The sequence below is a fragment of the Dinoponera quadriceps genome, unplaced genomic scaffold (assembly GCF_001313825.1).
Source record: "Dinoponera quadriceps isolate SergipeBrazil2010 unplaced genomic scaffold, ASM131382v1 scaffold1308, whole genome shotgun sequence".
Classification (NCBI taxonomy): Eukaryota; Metazoa; Arthropoda; class Insecta; order Hymenoptera; family Formicidae; genus Dinoponera; species Dinoponera quadriceps.
The window spans coordinates 2,846,349-2,867,027 of NW_014555613.1; positions in this window are offsets into that span (position 1 = coordinate 2,846,349).

The window sequence follows — 20,679 nt, forward strand, 5'->3', positions numbered from 1 at the left end:
GGGGGGGGGGGGGGATATGTCGAGTGAATAGCAGGGAGCGGAAGAAGAGACTGTAGCTACTGTTATGAGCTCTTGTTGCGTGTCGTACCGAATGAACCCCTCTCATCATTCTCCCTTCTGGCCCCCACGAGGAGAATCCACGAGCGCAAGCCGAAACAGCGTTTCATTAGTCGCGCGCGGAAAGATTCCTCGTTTGAGCAATAACGCGGGAGGGGGGGGGAGGGGGGGCGGTGGCTGGGAACGGGAATTGAAAAGTACGCGCGTGCTCTTTCGCGGTGAGCAACGGAGCAGCGGCCAACGGAGAGGGAGAAACACAGAGAGAAATAAGACTAGAGATTAGTAGCGAGCGCGCGGAATAAACAAATTAAATCGCGTTGCCCCCTGACTTTCCCTTCGGCCGCCCGTGCTGCTGCAGGGAGAGGAGGAAGAGGGGAAAAAAGAGGAGAAAAGAGAGGAGGGAGAGGTGAGGCGAGTTCTCGTCGGACGCTCCGTGCGTCTAAGCGTGGATGCTCGCGCGCGCGCGCGCGTTGCAACTAAGAATTTCTCGAGCCGGGGCGTCGTGTACGTGCCGTGCAAGGAATTTTTATTCACTGTTTAGTTTTAATCAAAACCCCGGCTGGACCCGCCGCATTCTAGCCGCTGCTGACGCTCTCCTTGCCCCCCTCCTGCCGCCTGTCCGACGGCCTTTTTTCGTTCTCCATGCTGCGCGCCGGACGAGACTCAAACAGAGCGGGCGAAATGAGAACGAGGATACCCGGACACAGAGGCCACCGTCGCTGTCGAGAAATAATTGAAAAAAACATGAAGTGGATCAAAATTCGGTGCACCGAAAGAGCGGTGGAAACCAAGTGCTACGGGCTCTCGAAAAAAAATTGATAGCCCTCCGGGTTTTCGCATTGGACGACCCAGAGAGGAACGCTGTCGAACGGGTAAAAGCGATGTGAAATTGTTTTCGAAAGTAACTACCGGCAGGGATCATAAGAGGATTACTACCGCATAAACGACGGGCTAAAACGTAATAAGGACTTTCATTTGAATTGTGTGTCGCCGGTTGGTGCGCGCTGCCGGGACGCTGTGTACGCTGCGCGCGCGCGCGCGCGAATGTACACACGAGAGGGGGGAGGGAGGGAGAGAAAGCTCGGCGGCCGCCTTGAGCGGCTTACAACGAAAGAATAACGCTCCTCGATATGGCGATTTGCTCAGTCGTTTTTCTCCCCCTCCGTTCTGTTATTCTGTTATTTATATCTCGGGTTACACACATGGTCGCGACATTCCGCAGCGGCGCGATATTCGCGAGAAAAAGCTCTTCCCGGCGAGCCACGTTTAATCGCCCCCACGATTAAGTAAACTATGTACTGCGAGGTAAAGCCAAGTCGCGCTGTGTCCCGCGGGTAATCGCCGCCCAAGTAAATATTCGCCGCTTTATTTCGTTAGCCGGGTTCGGGCGATATTTTTAATCCGCACTTTCTGTCCCGACGCGAAATCGGAATCGAAGCCAAAGGTTTGCTCTCTCTCTCTCTCTCTCTCTCTCTACGCACTAGTGAATAAGTGCCTATCCCGCTTATTTGCGAGTAAAAAAGGAAGGATCGATGAATCGTCGGTTAGTCGCGGCGCGTTCGCGCACAATGGAGAGAGCGTCGAAATCGCCGGGCGTTAATCGCCCCGATGACGCACCGAACAGATCGTGTTTGCTTTTTGTTCTCATGTGCGCGCGCGTTCGCGGCTCGCGCCGCATCAATAATTCCGTCCGCCTGTAAATCTTCGCGAATTGGTATCGGCGGAAGAAACGGCGCGAGAGGTTCAGCAGCGCGCTAGTCGGTCGTAGGTCACATTGTCCAATTTAGCGTTCGTTACACTCACCTCGCATCGCGTTGCGTTGCGCTACGCTGGGCGAACGAAAAAAAGGATAGGACGAGGGGCGGGAGGGAAGAAAAAAAGAATTTACCCCCGTGCCGGTAGTATACTATCTGATAGCGGGCCGGGTAAGTGCTCGCAAACTCCCTATGTGCCAGCGGATACCCGTAGCAGGAGCGGTGAGCTGCTGAAAGTTATACCTCGTCATAGGGTGCACTAAAATTCCCGACGAGTTCAACCTTGCGCGGAGCAACGATTTACCTCACCGAGCCGGTAAAACCGTCTGGAAATCCTATGTGCGCGGGCGCGCGAGTTTACGCTTTTCGCGTATCAACTCACGGGATACTTTTATTACGCTTCGCGGCACGTAACGCGCAGTTTTAAAACGATTAATTCTCTCAGAGCGATAACGAGAGCTTTCCTGTAACGTTTTAAACCGGGACGTTTCGAATCTGATTGCCATCTATTATGCAGCGAATATGGGCGAAAAGAGGGAGAGGGGGGGGGGGAGGAAGGTGCGCATTGCGAATACACGGGGAAATCGGGCTAATTGTGACATCGGTTGACTTTTCAGCGGCGAATAATCAGTGTGAATTTGTTGAAAGTCAAATAATAACCGCTGGAAGCGGGGCGAATGTCGGCTGAAAAGTGAAGCGACGTCAAAGTGAATGCGTGACGTCGCGAATGACGTTAATGCGCGGCGCAAACTCACTCAAAACCCCGCGTAATGATGCAACGTAAGATAATAATATCCAGTGAGACGCGCAAGGGAGTGCATCGGGGAGGTGGGGGTTAAGTAGAATATCTGAGGTTCGTAACGAGCAGAATGGAGGCGTCCCCGAGAGCGGCACGCCGCGACGAGATTCGCGACGGAAGAGTGCCGCTCGAGTCGATTATACCGCGCTCGTTGATTATCGCGAGAGCGCGCATAATCGCGCGGACGCTGTTACGTCAAGGCTGTTGCAGCAAGGAAGAGCCTCCGCTGCTGGAGTCGCTGGAGAAGCACGGCGGGCGAGAGACCTCTGCAACTTCCTCTTTCTCGTATTCGACTTTTTCTCTTTCAACCGAGTTCCACGCGGCGTACCTTCCAGCCTCCCTCGTCCACAAATTCATTCGTCCAGTTACGTGTGCGGGCGCAACTTCCAACCCGAGCTGGCTCGGTGCCAGGGGCAAAAATCCTCCCGCACGTACTTACCTGATATCGCTGCTGTGCGCGGAGACGACAGGACGATCGAACCGAGCGTGCCCGCGGTGGCTGTGGATACACAAAGCCACCCAATCAAATTGGATTTGTCCGGCGGATAATTCGGCGCGCGCGACGAAACGGGCTAGAGACGGGCCAGCTACGGGATTCCGCGTTATTGCACGCAACGATGAGTCGATAATTGTTTCTGATGTGTGTCCCCCGAAAGCTGGCGCCGCGAAAATAATGGACAACCCGGGGGGATATTTCGTTTCGCGTAACGCGGGCTCCCCTCGTTTGGCAATTGTGAACTCGGCTCGCCGGCGAGCCCCTTTGAGATAGCATAGACTATCCTCTCCTCTCGTACGGTACCGAATTTATTGGGACTCCAATTCCGGAAAAATGGCCGATTGTTTTATACGACGGAATTTTCCAGGAGCTTTTGTGTATTCGTAGTCACTCTCCCTCACGTGCGCCGGACGGTTCGGACAGAAACGCGCCGCCGGACTGAGGCTACCGTAAAAATCGCGGTCGGAAGAGAAAGAGAAGACCGGGGCGAAGCGCGGAGAAGCGGAGGAGAAATAAATTCGCGCACGCACGGAGGGGCGGAAATTGGCCCGCAATCTTTGCACGGCTTACGGACAATTGCCGTCGGGATTGCTTCCCTCTGTGCTTTATTCCTTCCCTCTGTTCTTCTTCTCCGCACCTTCTCTCGCTCGTTTCTCCATTCTTTTCCGCTCTCTTTCTCTTTCCTCCCCTTCCCCCTCCACCTCCTCTTCTCGTCGGATTACTCGCTGCGCAACGCTGTTTCCATAGTTGCAGCTCATGTTGCCTTTTTCGGGTCAGTTGTTCCCCTCCTCCGCTCGCGTCTCGTGTGGAAAAAGCACCGAAAAGAGAGACTGCGAGGATATCGAGCCCGACGATAGCGTTTCCCTCGAAGCTGCATGTACACGCAAAACGATTACCGGCCGCGATGTCGTTAATTGCGTGCGACGACAGTAGCGTAATATATAGGAGCCCACATGGCGCACCACCAGCCTCCGCGGTCAGTTTCCTCGAGGGATAATTATGCAGGTGTGATTTAGCAATTAGCAAGCTCAAGAAGCGGCGCACATATTTTTCCTCTTTTTTTCGGCCACGATCACTCGCGCGCGGTACGCAGGTGCCGGCGATAACCGTGCACGTACGTGCGAGTAATTGCGTTTTTCGCCATGTATTTCGGGCGAGGTGATCGGGAGAGAGAGAGAGTGAGAGAGAGAGCGCGAGGCGCGAGAGGCGCGGCTGCAGCGGAATATGCGTGCACTCAAATTGCATCGACTGCACGATAGCGTTCCGCGCTTTAAACTTGTTCCGCGTACATTTTTCATCGCTTTTTTTTTTTCAATCGCCGCGTCTATCGCGCGAAACAGCGTTAGGATCGCGAACAATAAGTCTTGGTGTTATTGCGAGGTATCGACAGCGATATTAGTCCGGCGTAATCCCGTTACACAAATACACGAGCGCGGACATTATATCTGTTTTGAATCCGTGGATCGAACACTGATAATACCGGTGAGTTTAATTTCCGGTATTATCGATGTTTTGGAAAATTATATCTTGCAGCAATTGTAACAAAGGTGCTATTATAATGTTTTTAATCTCGCCCGACACACAGATCCCGTATTTTGTATACAAGAGGCGAACTCCATTTTGTCGTAAGTGCATAATCCGAACATTTACATTTGTGGAATTTATCAACTTGCGATTCTCCGAGCGCGTTGTTTTGCGCCCCCCCCCCCCTATCCCTTTTTATTTTACACCGAAAATATATCTACGTATGAGATACATACGGTTTTGTGTAAAGTGTTTGGGAGATTATTTATTGTATTTCGATTTATTTCACGTTTCTCGTCTCTATTTGTTACACGCGGCGCGCGTTTTTTTCGCGCTATGGATATTGCCTTTTAACTAGTATTATCACTCTTCCGAACTGTAAATCCTGCAGTTACAACTGTTTCATGAGAGGAAGCGTAAAAGGTATTGTTTCAGCTAAGGATTAATCGCGTTGTATGCGAGGGCGTTACGTTTATTTATGATCGCCGTGTTCTTCCAGCCGCTGTTTGCACGATGACGTTTAAATCCGTATGTCACGAAATGTGAATCGCGGCGCGACCTAAAAATGCAAAACCGGAAGCCGGCGATCTATATCCTATGGCGCTGACGTGTTTTGCATTATTCGTTAATCTGCATCTTCAGCGGGAGGGATATTCGCGGGAATCAAAAGTGTAACATGACGACCGGCCGGTAACCAGAAGCTGCATTCAGAAGAAACAATGTATGCTTATTCGAAGATCTCGGGGTGATCTCGATATAAGAATTTTTGAATTAGATTACGCGTTATAAACCGCACGTTATTGCCCTTCCGCAAAAGAAAGAAAAAGGGGTGCATCGAGCGTGGACGCCTCGCGCGTTTTTCTTTTTAATTTATATTCTTTTATCGAATGTGCGCGCGCGCGCAAGCTGGTACTGCCTTAAGTGAAGGTAGTTAAGTGTTCGCCAGACTCCCACTCCGCGTATTGTACGAGAGCAACCAGCGAGAGCCTGACCGCTGATTCATTAACGCGGTAGCCGCCGAGCTTTCGAAATTGCATTGCGCGCCTGACGCACAATCGCGCGCCCCTTCTTGCAACGCCTACGCCATTTTTCGCGGCGCCGTCGCCGAAGAAAAGGGAACGACGAGGTCGCCTTCGTGGACAAAGAACCGGAATAGACAGGCAACGCCGCGACCGATATTCTCGAATCAATTAAACCTGACAGTAACATCACGCGATCTTGACGCTAAAATAACATCATAGGTCTCTCGAGCCTACATCATGAAAAGAAATTGTAAAAATCACGCTTTCGAAACCAAATTTTGGTCTTTCATATATTATTGAGTTTATTGCCAAATTTTATTTATGGTCTTTGTTGATTAGTTGGAAACTAATCATCTCCATGGGTCAGGCATATTAAACAAATCCAAATCAAACAAATATCTGTACTATATCCCAGGACTGGGAAAGTTACTTTTGAAAAGTATCTCGTTACCGTTACTCGTTACGTATTGGAAAAAATAACTCGTTACTGTTATTGTGATTTGAGAAGTAACGAGTCGTTATAATTTCATCGAGTATTGAGAAGCTCTTTTTAGAATTCGATTTCTGCTCGTTTCATATACATATGTATTATACATGTGCAAAGTAACGATAAAAGTAACGATTATATTCGTTAACGTTAGCCAAGAAATGTAACTGCGTTGCCGTTATTGATGAAATCGTTATTAATGAATGTAACATCGTTACGAAATCGTTGCTGAAAGGAAGAAAGAAATTGTAACGATAACGACGTTACAAGTAACGTGTTACTTCTCAACCCTGCTAAATCCAAAGAGACCTTTTCCTCTGTGTGAGTAATGCGAGTAGAACACGAGTGAGATATAGCGCGCTGAGAAAACAATATTTAAACATTTATTTGTGGAATATAAGGTTTTACGGAAACAAGGTTCAGTTCTGCAAAATAAGGTTTCGCAGAGAAAAAAAAACCTATATATCCCACAAATAAAATTTCTAAGTATTTTTCCCGCAGTGTCATATAGCTCGCTTCATACGTGAAAGCGTGAAAACGTAAAAAAGGGGGTAAGCCATAGAAAACGCGTGTAGGCCTTGTAAGTTCAACATGTTGTATGTCAGAGTTTAACATGTTGTATGTCAGAGTTAAAGCCCGTTACGATCCGCCTCGGTGAGTCTCGAGACTCCCGCGTCATTTTTACGTATCCGCGCGCGGTCGCCCACGCAAACGCGAGATCTGTATATCGACGCGCCGCGGAAGACCGAAAGCGATATCGCTTTCGCGTTGCAGTGACACTTTCCGGATTGCAAATTCTGTCCCTCCAGAGAGAGATGTCCAGGATGTGGTCCGCTGGTCTCGGGACGCTGCGCGCATTCGCTCCCGCGCGTACGTTCACCTCTACTCTTTCGCCCGCTCGCTCCGACGCTGCCTTGTCTTTCGTCTCCGGCTCGCTTCGGCTTCACAACTGGTGCGCCTTTGTCAAGGCGCGTTATTACAATCGCGCGTATCCGCTCTCTCCCTTCTTCGACACGTACAGTACGCGTGCGAGAGAGAAAGAGAAAGAGAGAGAGAGAGAGAGGGCACGTATGTTTGGACGTGTGTACGTGCGTACATCAAGACGGATGACGGGTTACCCCGGCTGTGCTCTCCGGTAATACGTATGAATCACACGGGGTTGCCGAGAAAGCGCAGCGAGGTCTGGGGATTACGCATCTCTACGTATGCGCTCTATCCCACCGCCTTCCTTACGCCGTCCCCGGAGTGTCGGTGTCTGTATAATACACGAGCGTGTCGTGCGCAAGCTAATAGGCGCGCATACTCCTCGCATGAGAACGCGCGAAGGTTATTTCGTCGTCGTCCTTCTCGCCCGTACGGAGGAGGAGGAAGCCTCCTCCTCGCCGAGGATGGGAATTACGGCAGCGCGACATACCGGAAAATTCAAGGACATGACTATCTCGTTTCTCGCGTAGTCACGCACGCGTGAGCTCTCGCGACCGACGATGCTCCGAAGTCGCGGACGATCGCGGCTGCTACGCAAACGGGCAAAAACGTAAGTGAGCTATTTGCCGAGAGACAGAGAGAGCGCGTTCTCAATTCGCTGATGAGACTCCGAATATACCTCAAGTTGCGCGAATCTATCAATTTATTATCTCGCGAATAATAATAATAGGGGAAAATAAGACGAGAGTACAACAATGCGACGGGTTATTGAATTCTTCAAGAGCTTAGACAGAAAATGGGACCGGGGAAGGGAGTTAAAAAGATTACACTCTTGGAGGTCGCAAATAGATTTTCCAGAGGTCTACGTGGCACGGCGCGAATTAACGTCGGGCGTGCCAAAAAGGCGCGGCTGTTCGGGGAGAATAAAAGAATTTTCGTGCGAGGTATTGGGGCGCAAATAAGGAGACTGCTTACCAAACAATGAAAGCGCCAACATCCTCTTGACCTGGTTCCGACCCCGGGGAAGATTGAAAGCCGTTTTTATGCCAACTCGGCGAGCGTATATTCCCAATTTTAATTGTCGTTTTATCAAGTTCGATTTTAGTTTTTTATGGATTTTTAAATAATTCGAGCGGGGTCGCCGGCGCGGAATTGGAAATGATAGCGATCTACGATTGTTCGCGGCGCGAATGTATGCCAGACGCGTGTGTGATTTTTTTTTACACAGATTCGCATAGATTATAATCGGTTTAACCGGTTTCGCCGTGCGAAATATGCACACATAGATGCGCAAAATTTTGAATACTTGTAACGTAGCTATCCGAGAGGATTGTTTGGAATTCTGAACCTTTTACGGATATTTAATTGTTACGCGCTTTTTCTCCTCTCCCCGGTAAATATACGAACCTACTTTATTTCCTTGCGCTTTTAAAACAGCAAATTTTCTGATTGATTTACAATTATCGTGCTGCAAAGAAAAACGAAGAAAAATACAGCGGCGGGAGTCTCGGCGTTGCCAAACGTGCCAAATAGTCCGAAATGCCATTTCCGTTTGTAATCCGGCGCGATATAAATAATTCTTCTCGATAATAATCCGGTTACTCGCGATACGGAAATCGATATTTTATGGTGGACCTCGTCCCGTTGGTGTATAGCCAGTGCAGCGAATATTCAACAACGGGCAGGGTTATCGAATCCATTGACGACAAACTATGTATCCTTATTTCTCCATAAAATGCGAAGGTGTCGAGATTGGAAAATGCGCACGTGCGACGTTTACGAGCCGACACGTCACGCCTGTAAAGCTCAATGCACTTCGCGGACGAAATATGACGTGATGCCTCGGTATCGCGAAAATATCCACGAGTCGCACGAAAATAAAGTTTGCGACTAATCGCAAGAACTGCCATTACTAGTGTAATAATATCTACCAAAATTTATTTATCGCTCTCCTAACAATAGACGTGACCGCGCATTCAAGTGTGCCGTCCGACGATGACATTTTATTATGCGGCCGTGCGATGTGTGTCATAAATTGAATATTTATCACATTTTCTACTTTTAGTGACTACCGTTTCGAGCTACAAAACGAGAACATCTTTCCGTTAGGCTTGATTGTAAGGCTTTTAAAAAATTAAAAAATTGTTAAAAAATTAAAAAATTAGACAGGATGCTTCGAAAGCATTCGAGCCCGTGCACATGCCGACGGGAATGTACAAGAGGAATCGTTATTTATCGCTTATTCGACATCCGATATTTAATCTTTCGCTCGACAAGCGAGATTTGCCTTTCACCTTTGAATTTAGCAACATCGACCAACGAGGTGAATCGCTGTCATTGATGCGTTTAAGCGTATATGCGCCTTCCTAAACGTTAGATCTCAACGTTACCCGCTGCGGATTTGGCGCGCCTAAAGTCAATGTAACGCAATCTCCTCCCTTACCTTTAGCTCCCGATTCTCCCGCCCCCTCCGCTTTCTCTCTGACACATATATCCTGTTAATTAATTCGATAATGGGGCAGCTAATGAAAATATTATCCGTAGCCGTATTTAAGCAGTCCCCCATAGTGCTCGCGGACATTATTGGCAGGGATGTACTCCGTCGATGCGTAGTAATTACGGCCCCAGGCTTCGCGTGCGCTATCATGCCACCGGTAATTATTAAATGGGAATTATCGTCCGTACGGACATTAATGTGGTGGCGAGTATTATCGTGTGGCAGCCGTATAATGCTTAAAGTGTTATTCCGAGTCTCTCACTGTGAAACGGAGCGCGCATATATAATATATACATATACACGCTCGGCAACAATTCGACAGAGAGAGAGTGAGAGGCGCGTTAGTGTGTGTGTGCGTGCGCGCGCGGGCATACGCGTCGCGGGCGATTTGGCGTTACTCGTTCGGAAGCGGCTTATCGCGCGGCAGGTGAAATTAATTAGCGATAAGATTAATTAACTTGACCCCCCTCCGCGTATATCCGACGGTCAGTCCCGATCGCATTCCTCGTCACCCGATCGACTCCCGTTCACCCACCTCGTCCCGTTCTCGTCTCCGCTCGCCTATCGGCCTATTTATCTTTCCCTTTACCCATCTGTTCGTATTTAGCCAAATGACAGCGCTTCGATGGGTAATTATACCGGACAGTCCATTGCATCTGAATAGTGATCGAAAGATCCCCGTTACCGGCTTCTCTCCCGGCCTCCGATCAGTCACCCCGCATTTCCCAATTTGCGTGAATCTTCGTACGAAGACAGTGCGAGGGGCAAGGGGCAGGGTGAGGACGATCCGGGTGGTAAATATTGAAACGGACGCGGACATTTGCCCGGATAATTCGACGAATCGGAGATTATGGGAGCGTCGTTTCTAAGCGCGAATGTCCGAAACATCGCGGGCACATCGCGAGTATCATCCATCACGAGGTGTTCGGACGGACAATTGCGAGAGAGTTTTCTCTCGTTTTCGTCTTTCGCACGCAGCGCTCACAGCGGGCGCATTTTTTCCCGCGTCTGGTCGCGCTCTTCGCGCCCTTTGCCGCGGGTTCCCTCCCACCTCTAATGGTAATTTTTAACGAGTTTTTCCAATTTAACGAGCGGCAAAGCGCCCGGCTGTAGGAATTGTGCGCGGCAGTCTTTAACGACGACGCGACTGTCCGGCTGGCGCTCCAATTTGTCGAACGCGAGAGAGGCGGCGAGCTTTTAGGGCATTTTCGAACAAAGTGTCTAGAGCTTATGACAGCGATGCAGCAGCCGGCGCTGTCGCAGGATCGCTCGCGCACCTCATCTTCCACGGTCCCGGGCGTTTCACGATTAATCGCATTGTCTCTTGCTGTACGACCATTAGACAGTAATTACAAGCAACGTAGTTAACGCGCGTAAATTTGGCTGAAGAACACAGTTCTATGTTTATCGCTCTTCGTGATGACGGCATATAATGTGAAACGGTCCGACCACCGGCGCACTAAACGCGTCCAAGTTCCGCGGCGTTTGACGTCCGACTTGACTGTCGCTGTCGTGCGTGCGTGAGAAAATTCAATCTTTATCGAACGCCACGTCGCGATTGTGCAGATTTTTACTCTGACTCTCACTAATCGTATGAATATTGGAAAAAAGAACGAAACTAATTGTCAAAAGGAAGGAGGGAGAAGAAGCATCGCACTATGTTTGTCCGCATTCTGGCCGAAGCACAGTTGGTCCTCTTCCAAAATGTATCAACGAAGTCGTTCCGGAAAATATAATGAATCTTACGTATAACGAATGAAAATATAACGATCTTACGATTCCATCCTTCCTCTTTTTTAACAAGCAGGTGACAAACAGTTGACGGAAGGAAAAGAAAGAAAAAAACGTTTAATGGCACTACAATGTAAAAATATTTCCGCGATGTAGCACCGACCGTAAAGTCACTGTTCTCATATTATCGTTAATTCGACGGCGTCGGCGACGGCGGCGACGACGTCGATAACCCATTATTACTGTCGACAAATAAACGACGAGAAATTGCCTGAATATATTTAATTTAACGACCAATTATTCCCGATAAAAGAGAACAACGGCTTTGTTTATATTTACTACAAATGCTTGCAATTTATGAATAGAATATATGTAATTTATATAAATGTAAATATAAATGTTATAGAAGCAATGGTCGATTCGCAACAGTATTGCACGTTGTCATGAAGACAAAATATGTGAAAATTAGCTAATGAGCTCGTAAGTATAGATTTATAAAATAGAAATTAATAAAACGTAAATTTCCATTAGCGGGCGCTCTCGCTCTAAATTCTCGATGATCTCCTAAAAATTTGTTCAGCTGCGGCTATTGAATAGCGCTATGAAAATAAATATTCGGGTCAATATAAGCGGGGGATGGAAAAAGCACTTTGTGTATCGAAAATTTTTACGTCGCTCATCAATACACTCGCGGTCATCTTGTTTCTAACATTTCGGAAAATACAACAGGTACCACCGTACCGTACCAACATGACGATAAGAGAGAAAGGTTGGTAGAGAGAGGGAGAGAGAAAGAGAGAGAGAGAGAGAGAGAAGGGAAGAGAGAAAGACAGAGAGCGCAGTGAACAATTTGCTTGACGTTTTAACGACCTTCCGTCGTTTCCAGCCTTTGTAAACGTAAACCGGGCTCGATGGGAAACCGATCGTTGCTACGGTGTTACGGAAGTCCTTCCTCAATAACGCTTCCCGTTACACGAGACTCAAACACACCGAATTACGATAACGTACACTCGACGTAAAAACATTCCCCAAGTCGACCGACTTCGTCGAATTTTCACGGATGGAAAAGAAAATCGCGAGTGCACTGCTGGTCATTTAATTTTAGTACTATGTGATAGCTTATGTTATGTTATCGAGTTAGACGAATACTAACAATCAACATAATAAAGGTAATAAGATATAAACAGTGTTTAAATCTGACACTTCGTCATGGGAATTGAATCGTTGATAATGTTCATTTATCTGCAAAGTAATTCAAATATCTATTAATCGCTGACATGTAATAAATTAATATGACGTTGTGCAAATTGAAATAATATGATAACTAGATATATTTTATGCTACATAGCGACATCTTCTTCTTGGTAATTCTCTTGACTGTTCTTTTATTATATATCTATTTTTGCATATTCCGTGACAGATCATAAAGATAATATGATCTGATTACACAGCTCAATTCAAACTGACGTTTATCTCAAGTGCGATATGCTCTTCTGTGATTCGATTCAGCAGGAAATATCAAATAATGCACAGATATAAATTAGTGTGGACGTGTGTGCATTGACTTCCTAAAACATTAAAATATACATATAAACGATGACATTGATTTTAGCGGAATTTTTGTGGTTGAACTTATATAGTGCTCTCTCTCTCTCTCTCTCTCTCTCTATATATATATATATATATATATATATATATATGTAATCTCTCTATATATAAGCGATTTACATTGAGTAGTGGATAAGTGATTGATCAATACACGGTAATTGACCAGCATGCATTTGCGCTCCAATATATCAAAATCGACATATCGATTATAATCATTTGCAGAACGAATCTCGGGAGTGTTCTCGTATAATCGACGAATGGCTGTGTATCAATGTATACATTTCCATCGACGCAACAGCTAATAGTTAAAAATGCATCAAATCGTGCGAAAATATCCCTTCCATTTAAATCCTTTAAATCGATCAGCCCTTCGTTTGCATTTATTCGAACTGAAAGCCAGATACGACATATATAGACGCAACTAACTTAATTTATATTTAATATAACGTTCATAATTTCCGTCTTTGCTTTAAAACACTCGAAAAGTCTCGAAAAGGAAGCCAGCTCATCTCGTTGTTTTTTAATGTTGCGCACTGCAATATTTAAAAGGTATTAGGTTGGTGCATATGAAATGTCGGATTCTTAAGTGATTGTATAAAACTGTATATCTTTCTTCAAAAGCTGTTTATTCAATCAAAGTATGCTCCATTCGCTTCAATACACTTCTCCCAACGAGATTTTAAAGCGTAGATGCCTGTCTTAAAAAAATTTTGGTCTTTAGAATTAATAAACTCTGATATCGAGTTTTTTAGACTGTCTTCATTTTCATGGTGTTTGCCTCTTAAAAACAGCTCTAAATGCTTGAAAAAATGAAAATCGGTCGGCGAGAGATCCGGTGAATATGGTGGATGCTGCAAAACTTCATATTCCAGTTCGTTCAGTTTCGCAATTGTTTTGTGCGATGTGTGCGGCCGAGCGTTGTCATGGAGCAGTAGCGGGCCATGCCGATTCACAAGCGATGGGAGTACAATTTGGTGTCTCAATATCGTTGTATGGTCAACTTTCATCCTGATAGCAAGTTCCCTCGTGGATACGGCTGGATCCGCTTCCACTAGAGCCTTCAGGTCATCATTATTCACAGACGTTTTGGGTCTTCCGCGCGGCTCATTTTGCAGTGAAAAATCGCCAGTCCGAAATTTTTCGAACCAACGCTGCACTTTCCGATTGTTAACCGTATTCTCCCCAAACGCTTGGTTTATGTTGCGTGCAGCTTTTGCAGCACTATTACCAAGTTTGTACTCATATAAGAAAATGACGCGAATGTCGGCAGAATTCATATCGGTAATAAACTCAAAAGAAATAAAAAAGGGAAGACCTTCGAGAAAACCTATTTTGTTGAAATGAGTCTCTGGCAATGGACAATACGAGTATGAATGAGGTTATGCCAAATACAAAAGTATAACGAAAACAGGGTAGGAAAACGTCCGCATGTAAAGAGAATCCGACATTTCATACGCACCAACCTAATAAACCCGTTCGATACACGCGAATCTTTTTAGAATACCTGCAGCATCGTCCGGCATCATCGATCCCGGATCGGATAGAAGTAGGCGTAGCCGACCGAAAAGTTACGCGTCGCGAGAGCAGTCTCTGGAAAGTTCTTCCTCAACCACAACGGAACCTTCAGCCAGAAAAGAACGATCGGCGAAGTGGGCGATCGGACCTCTTAGAGAACCACCTCCCTCCCACCCCCCCGGAGATTGGCTCTAAAATTTCCGGTGGCCATTCTCAAAGGCGTGATTTTCGAACGTATGTCCCCCGCAGGGTACCTTTATCGCGGGTGTTCCCGCGAAATTCACGGCGAAATTCGCGCGTGGTCGAACGGCCCGATTAAGCCGAAATGACAGATCGTGCGTGTTCGACGATTGTCTTGAATGAGCCTTACGTAACGTGAAACAAGGATGAAAAAAATTAAATCAACTGTCGGTTCCTACCTTCCGGAAAATTTTTCCAGCAAGTCTCGACGATACAATAACGTGGAAGTATGTGCTACTTCGTTATCATAAAGATCTGAAATGAAATTACATGCTGTCCTACTAAAGCGACCATTCACTTTGAACGACGAAAGAAGAATGGATCTATTTTCTATTTTCTTTCGTTTCTCGTTTCGCACGACCTATAAATCTGAATTTTCTCCGCATCGTTCGTCGCGCAAGAGAAACGAAAACTCTTCTCTCTTCCTCGTTCTCTTTCCCCCTCTCTCTCTCTCTCTCTTTCTCTCTCTACCTTTCTCTAATATTCCTCACGGTAGCGCTAATTCGAAGTCGCTTCAGGATGAAACACCGTTTACGGGATTTGCCTAGGATCCAACGCGTAGATTATCATCGAGAGTGAACCATGTAAATTTCGTTTCAGAGAGCCTGCCTCTCGCCTACCTCTGCTCTTTGTCTCGTATTCCCTCTCGACGACCGTCCACTCCGCTGACTCGCCGTCGCTCCGCAAATTACCAACATTGTGCGAACTTCCGCTAATCCTAATCAACGTCGCCGGAGTCGACGTTGTAGCGTCGACGTGGCCTCTTGAGTTTCTCCGAGTTTATCGATGCACCGGAGCAAGACTATACTTGTCCACTACCCCTTTCCTCAAGAGAACTCTCTTCCTCTCTTGCTTTCTTACCCTCTTTCCTCCTCCCTCCTCTCCTCTCTTCTCCTCATCTCATCCTCTCTTTTCTTCTTTCGCAAAACTCCTTTCATTCCACCGCAAATCGCTAAATTTTGCCCGCGGCAACCGCGGTTGGAATTATAGCGGTTACGTGAGCGAATATGCGTAATGCACAGGCTCGAGGGTATAACAATAATTACAATGAATTGCACTGCAATAATGCCGAATTATGCGTAAATCGTGTTGGCCCCCCGCCATAAATGCTTGTAATTGAGCGTCATCGAATACACTAATGAGAAGATGCACGCGTTACTTTGAATTAAAACGCTAGCTGAAGAGCTGGCAAGTTAGATATCTGAGCAAGATTGAAAATAAATACGCGTATTAGAAAAGTCCGAACTCTTTGTCACTGATAATAGCGGATTAACATTAGAACTACCGATTATTAATATGTACTTTTCTACTGGTATTTAAGTGAGATTTCTGAAAAAAAAAATACATAATGCAAAGGAAACAATATTTATTCCTATATACACTGCAACAAAAATTTGGAAAATCATTTCTACGTTATCGACACTTATTGAGTTCGTCAACGACTACGATATCCCCTTAAAAACATAAATCAAAAATCTCGCGACCTTGACAAAATCAACCCAAGTGCACCGATGCATCTACGTACAATGTGATGAGGAGAGAGGGAGAGAGGAGGAAGAGGAAGCATAAACAATGTACGTGTAGAGCGAGAAAGAGAGAAAAGAGAAGAGAGAGGGAAGAGAGAGAGAGAGAGAGAAGGGTAGGGAGGATGAAGGGTAGGGAGGGAAAGAGGGTCGCGGTGATTTGTGTATCCGCGTTAGGCGTGAGGTCGATGCGGCTATAATAATTTATCGTTGTAAAATATTGTCTCGCCGACGATGCCAATGACGCGGAAAGCCCGCGGTAAATCGGGCGAGATCACGCGAGAGCGCAAGCAGGTATCGCGTGTCGATCGCGCCGGATTCGATTTGAATCTATCCGCCGATTCGTTCGGCACTCGACGTGACTTCGAGTACGCATCGTGCCGCAACACGGAAACTTATTGAAACGCGCTCCCGGCGCGAGCGAAATGCCGCTTATCGCGCCTAAAAATTTGCGAGAAATTCCACGCGGAGGAGGGAAAAATGTCCTTCGAGAGAGAAATTTATTCCACGCGCGTTTCGCTTTATTATCTTTCGCGTGTAACCGTCTGACCCTTCTCCCCCCTGCCCGGCCCGATTGTATAGCGCGGTTTACAGGTCACTCTTTGTGTACTCACGATTTTAATTGAGCAAACAACGCGTCCGCCACTCGAAGGTGCCCTTTTTTACACGGCACGGACGGCGAGACGGAACATTATTGAAGCGTCTTCTTCGCCGGGAGTGACTCAAAGTCAGTGAAAACGGGAGTAACGTCGCAGACTCGTGTAACTCCCTCATTGTCGCGGGAGTTACGACAAACCATACCGGCGGGGAGAACAATCAGGGAATTACCGTCGTCGCCTCGACGTCTTGCGTCGTTTCTCGCTCTGCTCCCGCCGTTCTCGTTCCTCTCTCCCCGTTTGGTAATCTTTCTATCGACGCAGCACGAGAACGGCAGATCACACGGAGTATCCCGTGGGATTCCTCTTATTCGAAGACAACCGCTCGAGACGGCGCGCCGGAGTGCAGAGCGGAATTTTTCCTTTTCCTCCCTCTTCTCCTTTTCTCCCGGAGAATCGATAAACGATAAAAACAAATTATTTCGCAGGCAAAGGTAAACCCGCGACTTGATCGAGCTCTCTACCCCTCCCCGGAGAACATGAAGAAGCGGCGCAACCCTTCTCTCTCGCTCACCTGGCGACGCTCACGTTCGACAATTGGCATGATAACGGTGGCAGACGAGATCGCGAGATGCGCGACGATAGACGGGAGAGCCGCGAAGCGACGTTCTCCCATCTTCGTCCACTTACAGATAAGACCAACGCTTCCGATAACGATTTTCCCGCGACGAAAGAAGAAGAAAAAAAAGGAGAAAAGGACAGTTTCGCCATTAGCATGCGCCTTTCGCTCGTTGTGGCGGCGAAAAAAACGGGTGGCACAGAGAGAAAGAAAGAGAGAGAGAGAGAGAAAAAAGAGCAAGGAAACAACGCCGGTGCGAACGTGCACTTAGCGGTGCGCCAAACGTGTCGTAAAGCGATCGCCGTAATGTCGTTTGAAATAGAGTTAGGAACATTTACGCGCTTCCGCGCGCACGTTTCAGCGATATGGAAACGACCCTGCCAAGGAGTTACAACGACCCGGGGACGGACACAGTAGTAATAGCAGCGTCAGGACAGTCCGAATAATGGATTTCTCGTCGGGGTCGCATGGCACGGCGAGAGCCGGTCCTGTGCTACGTGGACGGCCGGTGGTTGCCGCGAATAAATCGATATCGAGCATCGGCGCGGCCGTTAGCGCAGCCCCGATCCATCCGGCCGCCCCTGACACCGCGCCTCGCGGCATCGGTAATCCCACTCAGCTGAATATTCCGTCTCCCCAGACTGTCGAATTTGCTTGCTCGGCATCAGCGTGATCAGCCAGCTTAGATCGCCGCCGATCGTGTAACCGTGTATCTATCGCGCGGATCGTCGGGATCCGCAACGCCGGATATATGCGGGCGCACCTGCCGAACAGACCGAACCGTTGTGTTAGCCGATTGGGGTATTCTCCCTCCGCCGCGAAAAATCGAGAATTTCCGGTGCAACGGCGGGGATTCGGCCGACGGATGGAAATACGGGCAATCGGGACGAAAATACGGCGACGGGGCTACCTTTCAACGGCGAACCTAATGATGGTGCGCGCGCGTAACCGCAATACGCAAACGTGGCGTGCGATCGCCGGCGAGAAACGGCGGCTCGGAAGGTATCATGAGAGACGCGGGACAGGTCGAGCGGGATCGTGGTCGATTTTTCGACTCGCTTTTCGGCACTTCCCTTCGTTAATCGAGGCCAATTTCTCGCCCGGGCCCGCGCCCCCACCGTAAATATTGTGATTACGCTCGCGCGATCGGGCGGATAAATAAGAGCGAATGAAAACGTGCGGCAATAGCGCGGCACGCGAATGTATCCCGAGGTAAAACCCCGATGACAGGAGCCCCGAGGGAATTTCGATGGAGGTGGTCTGTGCCGCGACAAGGACCCGTACCGATAAATTGAATTTCTTCGTGCCCGTGATTGCCATCGGCGAATCGGCTGGCCTCAGATCGACGACGACGACGAGGCAAACCCCGCTACACCTACTTCGCGTCGCACGATGCGTTCGTTCGTTGACGGCGCTGACGACATCGTATTTGCACGCTCGGATATTCAGTTAGCACCCGGACTCGCTCGGAGCATCGAGATTGCCGTGTTAATCGGAACCCGGTCACTATCGATAAAGAGGGAGAGAGAGAGAGAGAGAGAAATTTTGCTAGATTCGGAGTCTGTGCGCTAGAACATATCGGATAGTCACAGCGGAGGCTCGTCGGTGCGATGTGTGCATCGATCAGAGTATGAATAGATATAGATCCGTAAACACTGCCACATCCCAGGATAAAATTTTTGACGAGCTTCCCGGAGGCGAGTCCGTTCCATTATCGTTACCGACAACGGTTATTGAATTATCTAAAATTCACAAGCGGGACGGTGTTTACGAAGTTTATTGCATCAATTTTTGACACGAGCGAAATGACTCGGCGATCTTTTAAGAAGATCCAAGCGTTTAACCGAAAACACACTTTACATAAGATAAATCTATAATAAACGAAAGTTAATCGAATTGACAATGCGTAATAGGAATTTCAATAATCTCTAACATATCGTTTCCGAGATATTTAATTATAAATTTGTACGCAAACATTTGTAGAAATCTTATGATACAACAAATTTATTCCATTTTGACATATCTGTGTGTGAGATAGGAATATAAAAAACAATCTCGAATGTTGCTATGAATTATAAGCTTTCACCGTTACATTTTCAAATCGAAACATATTTAGACATTAATACATCTTTCTGCATTATCTTTGCATTATTTCTATTAGATCAACTGATGCATAAATACAGCATTAATAGAGAAAAATACAAAATAATAATATTTGTAATATCGTATGTATATATTTATATATTTACGTAAGTTTCATTTCAAATCGAGATTGATTATTTAAACAAAATAAACATATAGAAACCCCTTCGATGCGGCGCGCTGAATGGTATTTAGTGAATGAATCTCCTTAAAGACATCTCTGGTATCTTCGGAATCACTACGTTTTTCATAGCTGCGTCATTTGACGCATGAGCGAGAATTACTTGTGCGCATAATGAATAACTTGAAATTAGTGACCGGTCCATATCCGACTAGCTTACTCCACTACTTGTTATGCAAATCCCGTTAAACGTCCGGTATATCTCGGTAGTCACCGGACCGATGGTTATCAATCGCTGGCAGCTGCAGCTAGCGATACACTGCCGCTGCAAAAACGACGGGAAATAATTACCCACCACCCGGAAGGTCGACTTTCTACCACTACGAAAGACGGGGCGGGTCAAAGGCAAGGGACCGTGCTCCGAATTAGGAACCAAGCGTGAGTACTGGCGGAAGTTAACGAGCGGCCGTCAAAGAAGGCGACGGATTCCTCGTTGATAACGGGCGCACGGGCGGTGAGGATGGGCGACAAGGACGGTAATTTAATCGAGCATTCTGCGCGCGCCAGACATGGATACGATGTTATTGTTACACTACCACCGTGGATGGAACATGAGCAGCCCGTGTGAAACCTAGACCGGATCTTGGACGAAAGACTAACAGCATGGAATATAGTGCCCCGGTAATAAAGTCTGAAAGCAAACATTTAAGGGACGATACTAAACAGATAGGATCAGGTATGGCTACTTGAGAAAGAGACACAAATATATATATATATATATAGAGAGAGAGAGAGAGAGAGAGAGAGAGAACATTCCTTGATGCAAGAACAAATTTGTTTTCGTGGAAAATAAAATAACAAACGAAATAAAAGAGAATCGATCGAGAAATATCACAAATACATAGTTAAAAATTTTTCGTCCAAATGTTAATATTTCCTTGTTACCAACTTTAGATTAATATCTCAATGTCAAATTAACACACAGCTTATATATTATTATTTTCGTAATGTTTTCATGTGTTAA